We start from the raw sequence: 22,068 nt of genomic DNA, 5'->3' as shown, positions 1-22,068 counted from the left end.
TGTTTCGGCTGCCTTATAAATTAAATGGGTGTTCAAAATCTGACCCTTATCCAGCAAAGGGCAACAATTCTGCACATTGAGTAATTGTCTTTTCATTCAAGGTTATATACTAAGTTTGTAGAACTGCTGAAACACATTGTATAAATCAATATGATCATTGGCTTCTTGGGGAAATTATATCAGCGCTATGAAATATCTTTCTAATAAGTCCTAGGTACTGCATGTGAAATTCAAATTCAATTGATATCTAATTAAGGATGAGAAGAAACCCTCCTGATAAACTCACCTGTCCTGAGAGACCTTACCTTCAGAAGGTGGTGGACACGTTTGCAAGGCCTGGCATTAGAGGCTGGCCACTGGCAATTTACCTTGCAATATTTGGAAGGCTTTAATAAAGCCTGGTCCCTCAGAATCTCTTAGGATAAATTAGGACTTAGCTTGAATCTTATGACTCTGGGTGAGAGGTAGGAATCAGGCCTACATAATGTCCATGCCTTGAGATTATGCTAGTTGGTTCAGAACTTCAGGGAGAAAACACTAATGCAGCCATGATACAAGAGAACCTAAAAGTGTTTTCTGGCTTCTGTTTCCTGTTGCCAGTCCATTGCTCTCTTGAAAATGGCACCTCTCTTGCCATCAAGGACGAGCAGCTTTTGGGGGCCTGCCTGCCTCTAGGGTCTTCAGAGTGATGAGGAAGTCTTCTTTTGAAGCAGCCAATCATGTGATCTTCCTTTCCCCATTTGAACTCATCTGAAGCCTATTTTGCCATACCCTCCAACATTTCTCCAATGAAAATAGGGACAGCCTATTCTATTATTATTATTATTATTATTATTATTCCCTGCCCATTTGACTGGGTGGCCCCAGCCATGCTGGGTAGCTTCCAACATATATAAAAACATGAAATATTTAAAAACTTCCCTATACAGGACTACCTTCAGATGTTGAATAGTTGTATAGTTGTCAAGTTACCTTTCTCTTTGGCTCAGGGGTCACAAACTCCATGCATCCTATTTGGGACATTCTGGGATCAAATGAGAAACCTGGATGGATTCTGTAAATCTGGGACTGTCCCTGGAAAATAGGGACACTTGGAGGGTCTGTTTTGCCATTCCAAACAAGTACAGCCAGGCTTGCAGGCATTTTCACTGCCCTCCCTTTTGATTTGACCCACTGAAAGAGGTTTGCAGGGTGTTATTCCTACTAAAAGGTTCGTTTTGGACATAACCCACCTGAATGTGAGCTTGATATTGCTTGCTTTGTTAGGGTTAATTGCCATGTGAGTTTAAGTGGTTGGATGAAGGCATCCCAGAAGCACTTGAAGTGTGTATGGGAAAGGACATTGATGCTGATTTTCATGGCCATACTGTGAAGCAGTTGAAGCTTTGGTTGGGCCCATAGGGAGACTAGAGGAATGCCTTTTGGTTGTGTGTTCCACACTTGAGGTTGGCTGTAATTTGCCTCCAGCTTTGTCTTCTTCCTCTGCTCTAGAGAAACCTAAGGCTATGACTGATATGATGCCTGTTTTTCGTTTTGTTACAGGAATTTTTAGGTAGGTTGGATGTACTGGAATGTAACTCTGTGGGTGTCCCAGGGCCTGAGTGGGTATGGTCAGCAGCTGTTGGCAAGGGAAAGCTGGCTGGGCAAGTTGCTGGGAGTTCCCATGCTCCATAGATATTGTAGAAGAAGAGGGCTATGAGTGCACATGTGCACCTGGCGCAAGGGGTAGGGCTGCAGAAGCAAGGGCACCATGCAAAGAGCAGGAGCAGGAGAAGGAGGAGGAATTGAGCACTGCTGCCTTTGCTGTCCACAACAACTCCTGGAGGCCTTTTGGTCCTCTTGAGTGAATCCAAGGAGGCAAGGACAAAAATTTACCAAGGGAGAATAGAGTGCTGAGAGTAGGAGAGAGGACTGGAGGGGCTGGGCTGGATGAGATAGTTGTTATATATTTTCATTTGAAGCTGAGACTAGATGGATCACTTGGGGGGGGGGAGCTGGCAGGTCGGGGGCTGCCTTGGAGGTAGAAGAAAATAAAATGCTGGAAATTCTCAACCCCATTCCTGAGTTTTCTCCTTCAACTTCCAGGATAGCTGCTGCCCTACTGCTCCCCCAGAAATAATCCACTTGAGAACTATAGGGATGTGCACAGGAAATCACTTTTGGTATGGAAAAGAATGGAGTGATGGAAGGGAAGAGATTCTTTTTTTTCCTAAATGAAATTCTGGATTGAAAATAATGTAATATAGATTCACAAAAGAACTTCTGCTGGCTGAGTGATATTTTTGGCTCCACTCTTAAACACAGAGTTTGGGGAATTAATTGTGTGTGTGTGTAAAGTAGAAGTTTGGAAAGGTCTGTTTTTGGTGCGAAATGAGGATCATTGCAACTTTCAACTCTCACCACATCCCATCTCTTAAAACACAGAGCTTGAGGAATAAACTGTGTGTATGTTTCTGTTTAAAGCAAATGCTATGAAAGGGGGTGGACTTTGGCCTTTCAAACTTCTGTGGTGCCCTGTGCAAGGCCAACATTTGGCGCCCACCCACCCTTGCCTCACACCTTCCATTGTTCTGAATTAGCTACATCACAGCTGTGGCGCCGTGTGCCACCCCCTTTGGCTCAGAGCCCAGTGGGGGGGGGGAAGCAGTTGTGCTGCCTTAAATGTTAGTATTTGTTATGCAATGTCATTGCGAATGTATTTCACAAAGAATAGGTGGTACTGGAGAAAGGAGGTGGTAGTTGACAACTGGCAGTTGGAAATTGGCAGTTGGGAGTTGCTTGTTACTTCTGTTAGTTCTGTCTTGACTGTGAAGGTGAGAGGTGTGGGGACTTCATGCAGACACTGTCTGGAAGGCTTTGTAAATTATACTTCAAAAGTTGCCAGCTTGACAAGTAAAAAGACTGTTTGTGTAAGACACATATTTTTATCAAAAATAGCTAACCCTTCTGCTCTTCATTTCCTCTTCTACCAGGTTTGTTTATGTGTCAGACATGTAGACCTGCACAGCTGATCATGTTACATTATGTGTTCCTATGAACATTTGTCTTTTCTTGTTTTCCCCAGTTTTTCCCCTGTTATCTTGTTTTTAGTAAAGAATAACAATATGCATATTGGTATAAGCATTGGTGGTGGTATAGACAATGAAGTCAGCAGGCATTTATAAATGCATACAGTACTGACTGGCAACTATGGAATCAAAGAATCATAGATCTGTAGAATTGGAAGGGACCCTGAGGGTCATCTAGTCCAACCCCCTGCAATGCAGGAATCTCAGCTAAAGATGGCTATCCAACCTCTGCTGAAAAACCTCCAAGGAAGGAGAGTCCATCATCTTCCAAGGGAGCACTTTCTGTCAGAAAGTTCTTCTTGATATTTAGTCAGAATCTCCTTTCTTGTAACTTGAAGCCATTAGTTCGAGTCCCACCCTCCAGAGCAGGAGAAAACAAGCTTATTCCCTCTTTCATGTGACATGTGAATAATTGCATCATTAACACTGGCTGTTCAAAAGTGCAGTTCACAACAAACTTAGGAATACCACTTGTAGTTAAGGTTTCTATCTAAATTTCCAACCAGTGACATATTTGCTCATTTGTTAGACTTCATGTTTTTTATTTGAATGTTTTTTATTTGAATGACATGCTCACAGTAACACAGTTAAAGTTTAATGTGTCATATGATGTCATGCCCCTGTGAAATCCATGACATCGCCAGGGGACTCCCTCAGGTTTGGGCCCTGAAATCTCAGGGTCTGGAATACTCCTGACTTGACAACCCTTTTCTCTAGTCATCAATCAGTACTTGATTGGGTGGACAGGAGAGTTGTTTCCTCGTTGTAAACTATACATAGATGTCTCTGTCCCATTTAGGGACCATTTATTCCTGTAACCAAGCAAAATCATTGTGAAGTAAACATTTCATATTTCAAATATGAAATGTGAATGGCAAAGATTGAAGCTATACTAAATTTAAAAAATTTTGATTATCCATTTCAGCTCTGCTATTCATGACTTACCTATATGACTTTAACTTTATAATGTATTTTAGACCTCTTGTTTTGTCTATTCTCATAATATGTTTGTGAGTAGAGGCACTATTAATCTTCCTGTAAAGACGGGGAATTGATTTTGAAAAGTAATGACTTGCCCAAGGCCACAAAATGATGCCGTAGCAGAAGTGGCAACTTAGCCCAGGTCGCAAAGATCCAGCTGTGATCTATTTTCCTAGGGAATCTATCCAACACTACATCACACAGGGCTTTATTCAATATCTTTGAATTCAGTTTTGCACATTCCCTTTCACTGCAGTGTGAACAGCTTTGCTCAACTTACTATACGAGTTTATATAAACTCAGAAAAAGAGTTTCCCAATTCCCTTGTACTCACAGTTTCCCTTGAATATTTTTAAAAAGTTGCAAAGACCAAAGCAGAATCCAATGTCTTCCATTGATTCCCTTTTGTAATAGAAGGCTCTAACATAATTCTTGACTTGTCTGTTGCTACAGATTGGATTTTTTTTAGCTGACAACTGTTGCCTGTAAATAAATAAATAAATAAATAAATAAATAAATAAATAAATAAATGCCGTCTTTAAATAGTGTGCATTGACAAAATTAGATTTCCTACTTGGATTTTACATTTATTTTGTTTGACGTCATGTAACCAGTAAATTAGACCAACAACACCTGGGGACCCACATTTGAAGAATGCCGCATTAGATTTTGTCAGCAATAAAAATAACAACAGTAGTTGATACTGGTAATAGAGTTTATTCTGATGATGATTAAATCTCACTAGAATAGTGCTAAATAAAAATCCATTAATCACACTTTTGAATTATTTAGAAGGGTATGTGGAGGAAGAAAATAAAGCAATGGTTACAATATTTTAAACATCATCTAAAATGTCTAAATATTTTGTTTTGGGGGTAACTATGCCTCCCCTCTTCTCTTAGTGGCTCTATAGAATATGGGATCCATCAGTTTTGTATAAACTGTGTGAGAGAAAATATAAGATGTGGAAACAGATTTATTGGGGAAATTTGTGATTTTATTGCCCTTTGGAATGAAAAGTTTGGGGAAGTTATTAGATCACTAGGTTCATTAGTTAACTCTATAGTATTTTAAATAGATAGACAATGTAATATTTTCTGTAAAAAGGGTAAAGGTAAAGGTACCCCTGACCGTTAAGTCCAGTCACAGACGACTCTGGGGTTGCGGCACTCATCTCGCTTTACTGGCCGAGGGAGCCAGCATACAGCTTCCAGGTCATGTGGCCAGCATGACTAAGCCGCTTCTGGCGAATCGGAGCAGCGCACGGAAACACCGTTTGCCTTCCCACTGGAGTGGTACCTATATATCTACTTGCACTTTGACATGCTTTCGAACTGCTAGGTTGGCAGGAGCAGGGACTGAGCAACGGGAGCTCATCCCATCGTGGGGATTCAAACCGCTGACCTTCTGATCAGCAAGCCTTAGGCTCTGTGGTTTAGCCACAGTGCCACCCGCGTCCCTAATATTGTCTGTATTTCTGTTAAATGCATTTATGTAAAACTTTTAATTTTTATTATTTTTCTGTTATTTACATCACCCATATAGAAATTCTTTAAAAGGAAAAGGGAATTTTTTTTTAAATCTTTTGACACTAAACCCAACCCAACAATTTCAGCTTGAAAATATTGTTTTAGATTCACTTAGAGTCACTATTCAAACATCAAGGAAGGAAGGGAAAGAAAGACATTGAGATTGGGTTGACATGAATCCAGGAATTCTTGGACATGTCTTCTTTACATGCCCATTCATGGGGAATTTTACATTTTAAAGCAAATGTCCTGGATTTTGGGTTAAAAAAAATATATATTTGTGGGCAGCTCTGGTTGAGGCTCTGGCTTGGGTGGCTTGGGCACGGCGGCAGTGGAGATGCTATCAGAAGCTCAACACCTTTTGTGTCCAGATTTTTACCTCTTGAAATATGGCAACCCTAATTGTGAAGGCCTCCCAGCAATGGGGTTATTTAGAGGGGAATGCTGATCCACATGTGCCCAATGCTCACCAATAAGGCTGCTCTGATGGTCCTGCCAGAGAATGTCGTAACCCTTTGGATTGTTGGGTGAAGTGGGGGAGTTCCCTTTGCATATTGGGCATGGAATGGTGGTAGAGGATGGTTCAGGCTGGCAAGAGGTGACCCTGTATAGTTGTAAAAAGAACGATCCTACTCAAACCACTACAGTGGTACCTTGGTTTGCAAACAGTCTGGTTTGAATACGTTTTGGATTACAAACACGTCAAACCTGGAAGTGCGTGTCCCGGTTTGGATTACAACCCATAATTATTATTTTTTTGGATTATGACCAAAAATTTTTTGGAGGCCCCACTGGCGAAAGTGCGCCTTCGGTTACAACCTGTTTTGGTTTATAAACGGACCTCTGGAACGGATTATGGTTGTAAACCAAGGTACCACTGTACTTGCTGCTGAAGTACGTACCGTATTTTTCGCTCTATAAGACGCACCAGACCACAAGACGCACCTAGTTTTTGGAGGAAGAAAACAAGAAAAAAAAATATTCTGAATCTCAGAAGCCAGAACAGCAAGAGGGATCGCTGCGCAGTGAAAGCAGCAATCTCTCTTGCTGTTCTGGCTTCTGGGATAGCTGCGCGGCCTGCATTCGCTCCATAAGACGCACACACATTTCCCCTTACTTTTTAGGAGGGAAAAAGTGAGTCTTATAGAGCAAAAAATACGGTAATTCATAATCCATCTGTCAAAAATGAATGTACTATCTAGCTGTGAAAAGCTGTGACAAATATTTACAGACTTTTGAGGGCCATGCCTAGTAAATCACTCTTCCTTATTCTGTCTATTTTTGTCTATTAAGACTGCCTTCATATTCTATGTATTTATATATTTGCCTTTTGGTCCTATCCTGTTAAAAAGGTTTAGTATAAGATGCTAGGGCTGTCATTCAGCATCTCCCCCCCAAACAGAAGTTATTCATTGGAGTAGAGGCAGAAGAAGACCCCTCATCTGCAGTGCATGAGCATGCAAATGTGTGCATGTGGACACTGTGACATCATGCCAGCACAGCATGCAATTTCGCAAACTGCAGCTGCTGTGAACCATTCATAACATCTTTTAGGATATTTATATAGTTTTGGTATATCTTTGACAGCAACAAATAACTGGCTTTTTACATCAGTGAAAGACTGGCAATTGCTATTGTAGAGTACATGAACGCAGCAGGTTGTGTATTACCGTCTACAACATGTAGTAGACAGTGAGTGGTTGGTGATTGGGTAGGGGTGAGGACAATAATCCATGCTATGAACCTAGGGTGTTGCAATAAAAACATGTTTATATGTGCATTATGTGAGGGCTTGTGTGTCAATTATATTACAAGTTTTTTTCCCCTGCAGCTTAATTTTAGAGGGTTTTTTTTTGTCTTTTTGACACATGATAGCGTAAGCTGCCTGCAGACAAGCCAAAATATGCAACCTGTCATATTCAAAGCACATGTTCATTATCATGACAGATACTGAGTGTCGTGAAAAATGGTTCTAATTGTGTGTTTTTTAATTGTAGAAGCTAATTCACCTAATATATCTTCTGCTAAATATAATTCATTGGTTTCTCCTGCTCTGCTGATACCTAGTTTGGGACAGAAGTTTTCTCCCGAACTCAGGTGATCTACTCTTATCGTTCTTGTGACCCCAAATCTTGTGCCACTTTAAACTTACATCCAGGACTTTTTTTCAGCTGGAATTTGCTGGAACTCAGTTCTGGCCCCTCTCAGGCGGGGGCTACTGCCATTATAAGAGAACAAGGGAGGCCTTCGTGGTGAGTTCCAGCACCTCTTTTTCTAGAAAAATAGCACTGCTTACATCCCTGATTCAAGGTTACCCAAGCAATCATACTACAGAATATCATTGTATTTAAATTTATGTTTTTAACACTTGAATCATTTATGGGTTTATAAATGGTTCTGTCTCATCAACTCATTCAGTTTTAATCTAGCAATTATTGCTTTAATTTTCTCTTCAATTCTTTGGTTTTACCTTTTGTTTTTTGTTTTTCTTTACAAAAAGAATAATGAAGCAAAAATAGGGCTGACTCAGAACAACAAGCGTCTGTTGTAGTCTTTCTGAAACTCTTTTTGAGTTCTTCAGAGTTTCTCAGATTTTTTTACTTGAGTATTTTCTTGCCATTTCTCTTTAGGCCATACTAGACACTCAAGTGAAACTGAGCTACCATAGAAATTCTGCTAAGCTTATTAAAATTCCTTCATCTTCCTTTGAAATCCTAAGATATTGCATGCAAGGAGGAAGCCTTACATTTACTTGATATTTCACTTTAAGATAAACATTTAGTGGAAATTATGCCTTTGGTTTCTCTGTCATGTAACTCACATTTCTTGGGGAAACCTTATTGCTTCACTGAGCTCACCAGAGCAAAATAATGAAACTGAGGTCTCATTGACTTTTTGCCCTGTAATTTCTAGGCACAGGCTCACACTTTTCCGGTTTGTGTCAAAGCACTTCCCCCTATCCCCACCCCACTGTTTTCCCCAGGGAAGCACAAACTCGGAACAAATGGCAATTTGGGTGTTCCACAGATTGCTGTTTGCTCTGATTCAGCAGTAGTGAGTGAAAATCCCGGGGAAGGGGAGCACTCAGACACAGACCTGGAAAGCTTGGACCTGTGCCTAGAAATGCAGAGCAAAGGTAGGTTGGGTGAACCACGAGTTTGTGAAGCTCAGAAGCTCAATTCTATGCAAAGATGTTTAATCCACTGTAAGCATACCTTTGACTGCAGTCCTAAATACACTTACACACCTGCTAAAAGGAGTATTAAAAGACCGAGATTTGAAGTAATGTGTAACCAGTTCTGTGGACAATAAAGTGCTTTTGACTTTTTCTCCCCAACTGAAGCCCCTGCTTTCTCCAGGCTTGAAGACAAACCACTTCTGAACTGAATGAGAATTTCATGTGCAGATTACAGCATGGAGAGGTATGCTGCTCCAAAATACAATAAAAAATCGAGCTGAGTGGAGCAATCCCCATGGGTGTACCAAAAGTAGCTCTTTGAATTGTGCCTGTCATTTATAAAATCACAATGAATTATATAGCTCTTGTTTGCAAAGTCATTAATGACAGCTTATGAATGTGTACAATCAATAATATAGGGGGATTTACTGGAAAACAGAATGAAACACCTTGCCCAAAGCCACAGAGAAAGTCACTGTAGAAATTGAACTCTACATTTCTAGCTTTTGGTGACATATAAGCTACACTTTAGTATCCGATGTCTGAAGCCTCCCATTTTATTTTCCTAGTGAGCATTAAATGCACCTTGAGAAACACTGTACACTATATTTGCTTGTGTAACTTAAGAAATCCACAGTCTAAGAGAATAGGAGAAAATGCAGTTCAGGGAATGCTGAACCATGGAAGCCGGAGGAAAGGACTGTTAGGGTATCCAGTAGAAAACGTTGGAAACATTGGAAATGACACTAATACAATGAATAGGCCAACACTGCATTATCAGGATCAACAAAATAATAAATCAGTCATTGGGGAGATTTTTTAAACAACAACATGGAATGAATTATGAAATGCAAACACAAAGCTGGAACCAGCCTATCTATGGAATGCTTCTAAGTTTATTTACAAGGGAACACACTAACAGATTACTCGTGGCATCGACAGTAAATATATTTTTATCCTGGATGACTGCAGGATCTGTGTGGCAGAGGGATTAAGTTAATTGGGAAGAGTTGAAAGCAGCAAATCTCTGGGAACAGGCAGACTTCAAGTCAGGGTATTTAAAGGACAGTCAAAGCCAATGTCACTTGCCATGGAAAGAATCATAAAAAGGTTGGCAAGGGCAAAAAAGTAATTCAGAAATGGTGTGGGGGAGGGGAGGGGGCAAAGCCATTCAAGTCACTCACTAAAGGACAGTGGTTAGTTGTAAATATATAAATACATAAAAGCAAGTAGTGTCTTTTTTCATATTCTGTATTATCTGTGCTTGTGAGTTAATGTGGGTAACTTCTGAAAATCAGATTGTGTTTGGCATATTTGGAACACAAGAGTGATTGTGAGTTACCTCAGCGTAATAAATTAAGCAGAATGGTTGCCACATTTTTGAGTATTTCCCTACGGGAGAAGCACCTTTGTATAGCAAAACTGCACATGAGAGAGGCCTGTTGGGTTAAAAACAACAACAACAACAACAACAACAACAACAACAACAACAACAACAACAAACCCCCACCACCATGGAGATAGAAATTACAGTCTTCTACATATAGTCTCAGGTAGTACAGTCCAGAATTCTATTACCTCAGCCTACCCTGAGATCCTGACTAAAGTTTAGAGCTCTCACATGAAGAGTGGCCTGATCTGTTGAGAATTTTGAGATATTCTCCAGAAACACAGAGAGAGAGAGAAGAAAAAATCTGGAGAGACTCGTGCGCCTGCTGGCCACCTTTCTCCATCCATTCTCTTGTCCTGCCCAGCATCTCCCTGGGAAGCTTCCGAATTCCTACCACAGTTTTCTCCAACCTGGTGCCCTCCCATCACTCCTGGACAATGTGGCCAAAGGGCAGAGATGATGGGAGTTACAGTCCAAAATATCAAAAGGCTGGAGAAGACTGGTGCAACATGTAACCAAGCACTCATTCAGAATATTATGTAGAATAGCTGTGAGTTTCTTCAGCAATTCAAATATAACCAGGTAAAAGGGAATTTCATGGATGTGTTTCTTCTGTAAGCCTCTTTCCTTTGATGTAGGCATCAAAGCCTGGATATGAAAAGCAGAAATATGCCAGTACAAGCATCCATTAGGGAACTGATTTGAAAATCTACCGCCTGTTCCATCTTTCAGATATTACCTACGCCTTTCTTGAAACTCAACACCACTGAGGGAAATTTCTTGGTTCTACTATAGTGATAACATGTCATTATGGAAAGCTTCCTTGCACCCCCTAAACCTTTTGGGTCTCCTTTTTTCCACTAGAACCCCAAGATCTACCACCCAGAGCAAAAGTTAGGATTAAAGAACAGGATGTCTCTGAGCAAATTCTGAGTTGTAGAATTTGTTTTCAGGACAAGAGCTGATCTAAGTTCAAAATCTTTCCACACAAAAGTCCACTCCTGGTTAGTGTTCTTCATTTCAGCAGCCTTAATTTAGGTGAATTTTTCTTGTTGTTGTTGCTATTATTAAACAATCTAAACAAGTTAGAAACTTTTGTCTGCAAGTTACCCAGAGATCTTTTAGTAGATCTCAAACTATCTTTTCCTCACCCCATTGCACACACAACAGTTTGTTGTGTGACCTCTCTTTACTCGAGGTCCAGACAAGATGCTCACACTTGCTTTCCTCACAGTTCTAGATATTATGCAAAGAGGGAAATATGCCTGTATATTATGAAAAGGTATGCATGCTCCTAGTGCAGAACTAGAGATGAGGGAGAAATCTGATTCTGGTCTCATTTGAAGTTGAATAGAACAGATATTCACAAATTTGCATCTAGACTAGACCGTTAGGAGCTACATTCCTCAAAAACAGAGCAAGAGATGGAATACCTTTGCAAAGATATAGCCCTGTCTACATATTACTAACCCTAAAAATGAATCCAAGAAGATCCACATCCAGGGGATGGATAGGATGTAAGCAAAAAGTGGACTTCATGCACCCTTGCCATCCAGGTAGATCAACTAGACTATTTCATCAAAGGAACTGTACCTAACTGATGCCAGTTCCTAGGGGATTCCAACCTTGACCGACTTCCCCCTAGGGGAGGGAAGATTATGAATAAGGTGATACTGACTTCCAAGTGAAGATGGCAACGAGTAAGTCTGCTTGTCCCTGAGCTCTGCAGTCTTGTCTAGTTTTAATTTGTTTTTAACTGAATAGTTTTAAAGTAGTTGGCTCAGAATTACAATTACCGGTACAATTCTATTCCTGTTTCTAATTTAACAATTCTCTGCTCTTTTAAAGCCACCCAAGTTTGTGGCTATCACTGTTTCCTGTGTGAAGAAATGCTTTACTTTATCGGTTGTGAATCTTCCAACATTCAGTTTCAACATTCAGATGCTCTAGGACTCCCAACTCCCACCAGCCCCAGCCAGATGACCAATGATCAGAGACCACATCTGGAGGTCCCAGGTTCTCCACTCTTTCAGTAGACTATACTGAGCCAAATGGAACAGTACCCTGACTCAGAATAAAATAGCTTCCTAGAAGTTATCTGAAATATATAGCATAGTGTCAATTTTCACATAAAAAGGAGGATTACAGCTCAAGACTTACTGCTGCGCAATATAACTCTCTCACTCGAGCGGAGCCTCTTTTTTCTGAATACCCAAATAAGAAATAATCTTGTTTAAAAACATCGTATCTTTATGTCATGATAAAGATAGTAGCACCATCAATATAATGACTGGTGACAATGTAGGTTTGCTCTGACACACTACTAATTCAGTACTCTGCCTTCTGGAATCTTTCTGTCATTTATAACACAAAGCAGTCAGGTGATAATGGGCCTTTTGCCTTACAGAGTTTCCAAGCTACTGGATTAAAAAAAAAATCCTCTGTAGTCCCTATAGCATTCTTCAATAACGCTACTGAAAGAGCATCAATCACAAATAGCAACTTTGCTGTAATGTAACCCAGCAATGTAACATAGTTACAACTAGAGTGGAAATTCATTCTGTGCACATTTTAGAAGTGGCATTTCAAAATCCCAATTAAAAGCAGTTGGGGTTTTTAATATGAAACTAGGTATTTGAGGCCCAGAGAAGAATGAGACTATTTCATTGCTTCTCTTCTTTATCCAGGCTCCTCTGCCCCCCATGTTACCAGTGTCCCCGTGTGCATGGCTTTTTTAAAGCAATGTATTATTTGATTGTTGTTTCGTTTGTTCTATTTTAACCTCACCCTTCCTTCTAAAGGAGCCCAGGCTGGCATACACACAATCCAACACATTACAAAATTAAAACACTTTAAACAACCACATAAAAACTAAGCAAAAAACAAAACAAAACAAAACAGAAACAGTACATCCCAGTGACAAGTGATAAGATAAGGTTAGATCCAGTAACCCTCCCAAAAGGCTTGAACAAAGAAATACATTTTTAGCTTGCCGGGAAACACAAACACAATGTTATGGAAAGACACTCTCTCTCTCTCTCTCTCTCTCTCTCTCTCTCTCTCTCTCTATCTCTCTCTCTCTCTATCTATATATATATACTCGCACCCACTTTGTGCAGTGTTTTATTGTTGTTCACATGCACTTTGGTAAAATGATGCAGAATTATAATCTTGCTGCAATTATAGCCCTAATGGAACAGTCTCTCTCACACAATTTACAATTCAGGTCATGGAGCCCTTCCCTCTGCATCACATCTTTTACTGTCTGATGGAAACACTAACAAAACAACAGCAACACCCAAATGAGTGAAATATGGTCTCTTCCAGTTTCCCACCAACCCCGGAAAACAAAATGAACAAGGGAGGGTGTAACTAGCAGGTGAAAGAACTCACTAGCTCAGGACATAATTTTCTGCTGGGAATCATGGGATCTGTACTTTGCTTCCTGAATTGATTCTGGAGTCAAAACTATAACCCCATGCTCTCCAACTTAAAATGGTGGCTGAAGGGCATAGGACTTTTTTTTCTTCCTGAATCTCTCTATTGAGGGCTCATAGCTCTGTGTGAGTGAGACAGGTTAGCCATGAAGGTGGCCTGTACGCCACCCTTGGGTTACAACAGACCAGCAGGGCTGACTTTAATGAGGCAGCGGGTAGCAGTCTGCTTTGGCAGCAGGCCAGCGGGGTGGCAAATCTGACCACCTGCCACTGCGGCTCTCATGAGATCTCACCAGAAGTCACAGCTGTTTTCCCTCTCTTTCCTGGTGCTGCTGCAGCTGCCTTGCTTATCCCCCCCCCCCAAACCAGCACCACCACCAGAGAAGCAAGGAGAAGCAGCTTCCAGGTTCCAGAGACATCTTGCAGGGTTCTAGCAAGATCTCGCTGGAAACCAGACCCAGTTATTTTCACTTCTCCAGTGGCACCATTGGTGCCCCACCTCACAAGAACTCCATGAGATCTGACCGGAAGCTGTCACACAATCCCAGTAAGCAAGGTGGCAGTGGTGGAGCAGCTGTTTTGCCTCAGGTGCCAAAACAGGACTGGCTGCCTCTGCAGAGCAGGGGAGATGAGTTTCATTAATCCTACATCACCTTGAAGTTGTCTGTGTTTTCCCTCATATGTTTTGTTTTCCTGTATGCCACAGTTGTGTGACCAGTTAGCATTTCTTATTTACCCTGCCCATCCAGCATTAATTGTAATGGGAAAGTGAGAAAGATTGTAAAACTGAAGTCAATATGTGACCAGCCAGTTCTACCCTGTGACTCAGGGGTGGCCATGCCGTTGCTGAGAAATGAAAAAGAAGGTGGGACATATTTAGCTCTTCTACCTCACTCAAAGCCAGGCTCCATCAACATGCAAATCCAACCCTGCCTGAACCCTTTTGGATTGGGTGGACAAATTGCTTTGTTCTAGAGTAGTTTCCAGCACTTATTTAAACATTGCCAGCATATTGCAAGAGTTCGTTCCATAGCATAGCTTACAAGGCAGATATTTTTCTTCAACTATTTTAAGCATAACCACAATGCTAGCACAAATGAGTACATTTTAGGAGTGTGATTATTCACACAGTCTTCATGCAATCCTGAAAGGTGATGGTAAGCAGTGAATTCAGACTTCCAAACTGGTGTGTGAAAATTCAATAGTTTTTGGTTGTTTTTTTCAGAGAGGAGAGCTTGTGAGGAGTGGAGTGGCATTCTGAACTCTGCTTCCATTTCGTTTTTGTTTTGTTTTGTTTTCCAAATAGGAGCAGCCATGTTTCTGCCCCACATCCACACACCCCAAATGGACTGAAACAATGCTATGTCTGGGCCACAGCTGAAGTCAACCTAACCTTTTTAAAAAGATTTTTTTTAAAAAAGCATTAAGAAACTGCCTGCTGCTACAAACTATATAATGTAGTGATACCTCCGGTTACGAACTTAATTCATTTGTGACCGGAAACCGTTCTTAACATGAGGCACGCTTTCGCTAATGGTGCCTCCCGCTGCTGCTGCTGCGCCGCCGGAGCGCGACTTCCACTCGCATCCCAGGGCAAAGTTCACAACCGGGAGCATCTACTTCTGGGTTAGCAGAGCTCATAACCCAAAGCATTCGTAAGGAGGACAGTACGTAACATGAGGTTCCACTGTATAAGAAACAGCTCCTACATTCAGTGCCTGTAAATGGAGTAACAATATTCAAGAGCCATTTCAATACAGCTGTGGGACATTCATTCGAAATTTCTATGTTTAATGAGATTCATTGTTTCTTCTTTCCTTTTGTTCCTAATTTGCTGACAATCAAGATCTATTAGTCTTCTAAAAGTATTTTTCCAGAGAATGTTTGATATGATTTCACTTTGAAATAACTTCCAAGGATTAATTATGCAAAAATAAGTAATATGATACTTTTTTTGAAACTATAGGCCATTTGCTTCATTGGTTGCTTTTAGATTACAATATTTTAATGTCTCTATTGGTTGTGAAATAAACAAGATTAAACATGTCTAGAACTTGAAAGGAAATGTTTAAAACTACTGAGGAAAATGGTTTCTTTCTGGGGTACTAACAAAGGAGATTCAATAAATAAAAGTAGTTAGCAAATAATTTAACCTGTGCAGTTGCAGCTGCCTTCAAAGCAATATGGGGTTTTCAGTAATACAAACATGCTCAGCTATGCAGAACCAGGCATGTCAAAGGGACATTCTAATAGTTTTATGGGCAACTTCAAAAGAAACAGTACATAAGACTAAAGGCAACCTTTAGTCTTGAAGGGCAAGTTGAGTTATTCAGATAAAGCAAACATAATTCGAACTAAATGAAAGTTTATGCTATCATGTATCTAAGTATGTATATATCTGTACATATGGGTATGTGTTATAGCATAGTTGTGGCCCTATGTTAAGGATGAGTTGACCGAATTACATGACATCATTATAATGAGAATAGGAGTAGATGACTTATAGCTAGAAAATGGACTGATTAAACACTTGGCAGTGTAGAAGTCAGTGTGGGGATTGTGTGTGCCAAATTTGGGCTAAGAAATGACTTAACGCAGGAAAGGGATTGGAGTTGGATTTCAAAAGATTGTTAGATATCTCAAATGGGCCTCTTTCAGGTCTTAAAACTGTGGCTAATATAGATATTGTCAGTGATACAGTTATAAACTATGCTAAATGGGAAAACTTATGGTCCTCTAAACCAGGGGTAGGCAACCTAAGGCCCAGGGGCCGGATGCGGCCCAATCGCCTTCTAAATTGGGCCCGCAGATGGTCCAGGAATCAGCGTGTTTTTACATGAGTAGAATGTGTCCTTTTATTTAAAATGCATCTCTGGGTTATTTGTGGGGCATAGGAATTCATTCATTCCCCCCCCCCCAAATATAGTCCAGCCCACCACATGGTCTGAGGGATGGTGGACTGGCCCACGGCTGAAAAAGGTTGCTGACCCCTGCTCTAAGCCATACAAAATGGTGTCTGCTTATGTGATGGAAAGCTCTTTAAAGATACCACATAGGTCATAGAATCATAGAATCATAGAGTTGGAAGAGACCACAAGGGCCATCGAGTCCAACCCCCTGCCAAGCAGGAAACACCATCAGAGCACTCCTGACATATGGTTGTCAAGCCTCTGCTTAAAGACCTCCAAAGAAGGAGACTCCACCACACTCCTTGGCAACAAATTCCACTGTCGAACAGCTCTTACTGTCAGGAAGTTCTTCCTAATGTTTAGGTGGAATCTTCTTTCTTGTAGTTTGGATCCATTACTCCGTGTCCGCTTCTCTGGAGCAGCAGAAAACAACCTTTCTCCTTCCTCTATGTGACATCCTTTTATATATTTGAACATGGCTATCATATCACCCCTTAACCTCCTCTTCTCCAGGCTAAACATGCCCAGCTCTCTTAGCCGTTCCTCATAAGGCATCGTTTCCAGGCCTTTGACCATTTTGGTTGCCCTCCTCTGGACACGTTCCAGTTTGTCAATGACCTTCTTGAACTGTGGTGCCCAGAACTGGACACAGTACTCCAGGTGAGGTCTGACCAGAGCAGAATACAGTGGCACTATTACTTCCCTTGATCTAGATGCTATACTCCTATTGATGCAGCCCAGAATTGCATTGGCTTTTTTAGCTGCCGCGTCACACTGTTGGCTCATGTCAAGTTTGTGGTCAACCAAGACTCCTAGATCCTTTTCACATGTACTGCTCTCAAGCCAGGTGTCCCCCATCTTGTATTTGTGCCTCTCATTTTTTTTGCCCAAGTGCAATACTTTACATTTCTCCCTGTTAAAATTCATCTTGTTTGTTTTGGCCCAGTTCTCTAATCTGTCAAGGTCGTTTTGAAGTGTGATCCTGTCCTCTGGGGTGTTAGCCACCCCTCCCAGTTTGGTGTCATCTGCAAATTTGATCAGGATGCCCTTGAGTCCATCATCCAAGTCGTTGATAAAGATGTTGAATAAGACCGGGCCCAAGACAGAACCCTGTGGCACCCCACTAGTCACTCTTCTCCAGGATGAAGAGGAATCATTGATCAGCACCCTTTGGGTTCGGTCAGTCAGCCAGTTACAAATCCACTGAGTGGTAGCATAGTCAAGACCGCATTTTACCAGCTTCTTTACAAGAATATCATGAGGCACCTTGTCAAATGCCTTGCTGAAATCAAGGTAGGCTACATCCACTGCGTTCCCTTCATCTACCAGACTTGTAATTCTGTCAAAAAACGAGATCAGGTTAGTCTGACATGACTTATTTTTCAGAAATCCATGCTGACTATTGGTGATCACAGCATTCCTTTCTAGGTGCTCACAGACTGTTTGCTTAATGATCTGCTCCAGAATCTTCCCTGGTATTGATGTCAGACTGACTGGGCGGTAATTATTTGGGTCCTCTCTTTTCCCCTTTTTGAAAATAGGGACAACATTTGCCCTCCTCCAGTCTGCCGGGACTTTGCCTGTTCTCCAGGAATTCTCAAAGATGACTGCCAGTGGTTCTGAGATCACATCTGCCAGTTCTTTTAATACTCTTGGATGCAGTTCATCTGGCCCTGGAGACTTGAATACATCTAAACTAGCCAAGTATTCTTGTACTATCTCCTTAGTTATTCTGGGCTGTGTTTCCTCTGCTGAATCATTTGCTCCAAATTCTTCAGGTCGGGCATTGTTTTCTTTATCGGAGAAGACTGAGGCAAAGAAGGCATTGAGGAGTTCAGCCCTTTCTGTGTCCCCTGTTTGCATTTCACCATCTTCTCCTCTGAGTGACCCCACTGTTTCTTTGTTCTTCCTTTTGCTACGGACATACCCATAAAAGCCTTTTTTGTTGCTTTTAACCTCTCTAGCAAGCCTGAGTTCATTCTGTGCTTTAGCTTTTCTGACTTTGTGTCTACACGTGCTGGCTATTTGTTTGAATTCCTCTTTGGTGGTTTCCCCCCTTTTCCATTTTTTGTACACATCCTTTTTTAATCTTAACTCAGTTAAAAGTTCTTTAGATAGCCACCCTGGCTTCTTTAGGCACCTTCCATGTTTCTGTCTCATTGGTATTGCCTGACGTTGTGCTTTTAGTATCTCCCTCTTAACAAACTATGAACTCCCTTTCCTTTTACTATTACTATCCATGGGATCTCACCCAGCACTTCCCTAAGTTTTATGAAGTCAGCTTTCTTAAAGTCAAGAAATTGAGTCCTAGTATGCTTGGCTGCTCCTTTCCGCTGTATAGTAAACTTCAGAAGAGCATGATCACTCGCGCCTAATGATCCTTCCACTTCTACCCCACTAACCAGGTCATCAACATTGGTTAGGACCAGATCTAAAATGGCTGTTCCTCTTGTTGCTTCTCCCACTTTCTGGACAATGAAGTTGTCTGCAAGGCCAGTGAGGAATCTGTTTGACCTTATGCTCTTGGCTGAGTTTGACATCCAACAAATATCCGGGTAATTGAAGTCCCCCATTACTACTATCTCCCTTCCTTTTGCATGCTTGGCCATCTGTTCCAGGAAGGCATCATCTGTGTCCTCCGTTTGGCTTGGGGATCTATAGTAAACTCCCACAATGAGGTCACTGTTATTCTTCTCTCCCTTAATTTTGACCCAAATGCTCTCACTTTGGCTTTGAGGTTCTAAATCTTGGATCTCTTCACAGGTATACACATCCCTGACATATAACGCCACACCTCCTCCTTTCTTGTCTGGTCTGTTTGTCTGAAATAGATTGTATCCCCCCATTATTACATTCCAATCGTGGGACTTATCCCACCAGGTTTCAGTGATGCCTATTATGTCATATTTAGTTTGCTGTACCAAGAGCTCAAGCTCATCTTGTTTATTTCCCATGCTTTGCGCATTAGTGTACAGACATTGAAGTCCATTAATCATTCCCCCGTGACTCTTATTTAAGGATTTTTTCCTCCCACCACTAGGTCTGTGTGCTGTTTGCTCCATTTGGTCTATGACATTTGGAGGATCATCTTCATCAATTGATAGACTCCTACCCTCAGGAGCACTGTCTCCCTCCCCCACATTAGTCAGTTTAAAGCCCTCCTGATGAGGTTTCTGAGATTTTTGGCAAGAACATTTCTCCCAACCGTTGTGAGGTGCAGCCCATCGCTTGCCAGAAGTCCATCTTCAAGAAACTGCAGTCCGTGATCTAAGAATACACAAGTACAGTCAGACCTCGGGTTGAATGTGCTTCGGGTTGAGCGCGTTCGAGTTGCGCTCTGCAGCAACCCGGAAATAGCGGAGTGCGTTACTTCTGTATTTCGTCACTCGTGCATGCGCAGACGCTCAAAATGACATCACATGCATGCGCGGAAGCAGCAAAACGCGACCCGCGCACGCGCAGACGTGCCATCACGTCTTACGTTGCATTCAGAATGTGAATGGTACCACTCTACATTATCTCATGTCACTTCAGAGTTGGCACTGGATTGCTGGCACAGGTGTAGCACAAGGGATATGTACTTCCATTTATGGTAGAAGCACCTTCAGGGAATATAGTTGAGGGAAATTTAGGAGGCTTTTTAATCCTATATCTGCTGAATTTTTCTACAATGCAACTTAAAGGCTCGGCTTTTCAAATGACCTGAAAACTCCTAGTTGAATCTCAACAACTGTATAACATGAGGGAAAGTCAGAGAGATTGTAGGGAACTGACATGACCCCCTGATATTGTCTTCCAATGAACCAGATGTTACAGGCAAAGAAGCAGAAGCCACCAGTAAAGTTAGGCAACCACATTAAAGGCACAGGAGGCACAGGTGAGATTTTGGGGTAGGGAGATTTAGGAGGCAACAATGTGGTTGTGTGTGCTTTATTTGCTGGATTTCTTATTTTTCATTTGCAACCTTTAAAGGCTAAGCTTGCCAGCTGACCTGAAAACCCCTAGCTGTGGCTGGCCCTGCCCCTTCAGGAACCATACAATCTGCAGAAATCAGGTGGGGTGTTTGTAGGACATGGGGACCAATATGATCTCATTCTCACGTCACCCAATGGACTAATTGTTGAATACAGAGAAGCAGCTGTAGCTATTAAAATTTGGCAACTTTATTAAAGAGAGAGGTGGCTTGTCAGGGGAAGAAGCTGGCAACCTTTATTTCTAATCTTATTTCACATAATAAATCAGCACCTAAATGGCATAAGGCAAGTAGCACATGAATTATTACCCTTCTAAAGGGTGTGTGATTTTTAACAAACAAAAGCAAACAAACAAACTAATGTGGATATTTCTTCCTTTCTTTTTCCATTGCATTTGAAAATAGAATTTCCATTTTCCAGTTTTCACAATGAGAGAGCTATTGGCAAAGCCCTTTCCAAACTTACTCAAATTTAACTCTCAGTTTAACTTGTTATATTAAGAGTTTCCCTTGTGCACTCAAGCTCCAAAATGCAAGGAAAATACATCTCTTAAATGTAACATATGCATTATCTGGGCAATATTGATATTGTACAAAATCCTACTCTATGGCTAGTTCCAGCTTCAGCACTACCTTGGGGCTGGATAGCTTTCACTGGCAGAATGGTGGGCCAAAGTCCTAGATTTTTCTGTTCACTGACTGGAACAGAGAAACATGGGGTAGAATTCAACGTCACACTCTTCTAATTGTTCCATCTGCAGAAGCCTTCCTGCTTGTGAGTCAAGGCCCCGCTCCCTGCAAAACTGAAGAAATAAAACACACGGACACCAGTATTTTAAGTTAATGGGCTAAAAAAGGTCACAACTTTATTGGTTACAGAATGTGAGTGGTATTGGCTTAGGCACTGGATCCGAACCGACTATACTTGACTCCTGCCCGCTCTGCAGGGAGTCACACAAGGGTTAACAACCAGTAGGGGGAGCTTGTTGATGCAAATCAACTGGAAGCTTTCCCCTAGAGTCACCGGGGGTCGAGCCATGGCACTACCCACCACCTGGGCTTCGGATAGGAACCACGGTCGCCGGATTCCTTTAACAGAATACCCTTCAAGGGGAGGGGACGGTGATTGCCACAACTCCCCCTCCAACACACAACACGTTTTCCAATGCCTAACCGCCAAACCTTTCGAAGTTGTGATGATTTGCTACGAGGTAAGCAAAAAACCAAGTGGCTGGTGCCAATCTGCCAAGTGGAAAAAATTCCTACCAGGCCCCTTGAACAGGTGACCAACCGAAGTCCATAGCAAGGTCATGTGCAGAAGCAAAACCTAGAGGGAGGGAGGGAGGGAGGGAGGGAGGGTGATCCGTGCAAGCAGGAAGCAAACAGAAGGAGCCCCAGATTCGCGGCTGCTTAAATGCGGCAAACCATGCCCCCCAGCCAGCCAGATTGACTGACTGTGGGCGTGACGCAGGCCGGGGACTCCCTGTGATGCAGGGGGCCTTGAGGGGTTACCAGAGGCTTCTGGTTGGTGACTATGAGAACAGATGCTGGACTGGATGAGCCTTTGAGCAGATCCTGCAGGGTTCTTCTAAGAGCTGCGCAT

The 22,068-nt window shown here is 41.8% G+C and overlaps 1 long non-coding RNA gene across 1 annotated transcript; it reads left to right on the top strand.

The window, feature by feature from the left end:
* Window positions 1-570: 570 nt before the first annotated feature.
* LOC308475927 lies at window positions 571-9,856 on the top strand. The gene is made up of 3 exons (XR_013985546.1): window positions 571-4,534; window positions 7,750-7,830; window positions 8,938-9,856. It is a non-coding gene; the product is annotated as an uncharacterized lncRNA (long non-coding RNA).
* The last annotated feature ends 12,212 nt before the right edge of the window (window positions 9,857-22,068 follow it).

This window comes from Podarcis pityusensis, assembly GCF_964106645.2.
Source record: "Podarcis pityusensis genome assembly, chromosome: 4".
Classification (NCBI taxonomy): Eukaryota; Metazoa; Chordata; class Lepidosauria; order Squamata; family Lacertidae; genus Podarcis; species Podarcis pityusensis.
This window is presented reverse-complemented; position numbering and strand designations above follow the sequence as displayed.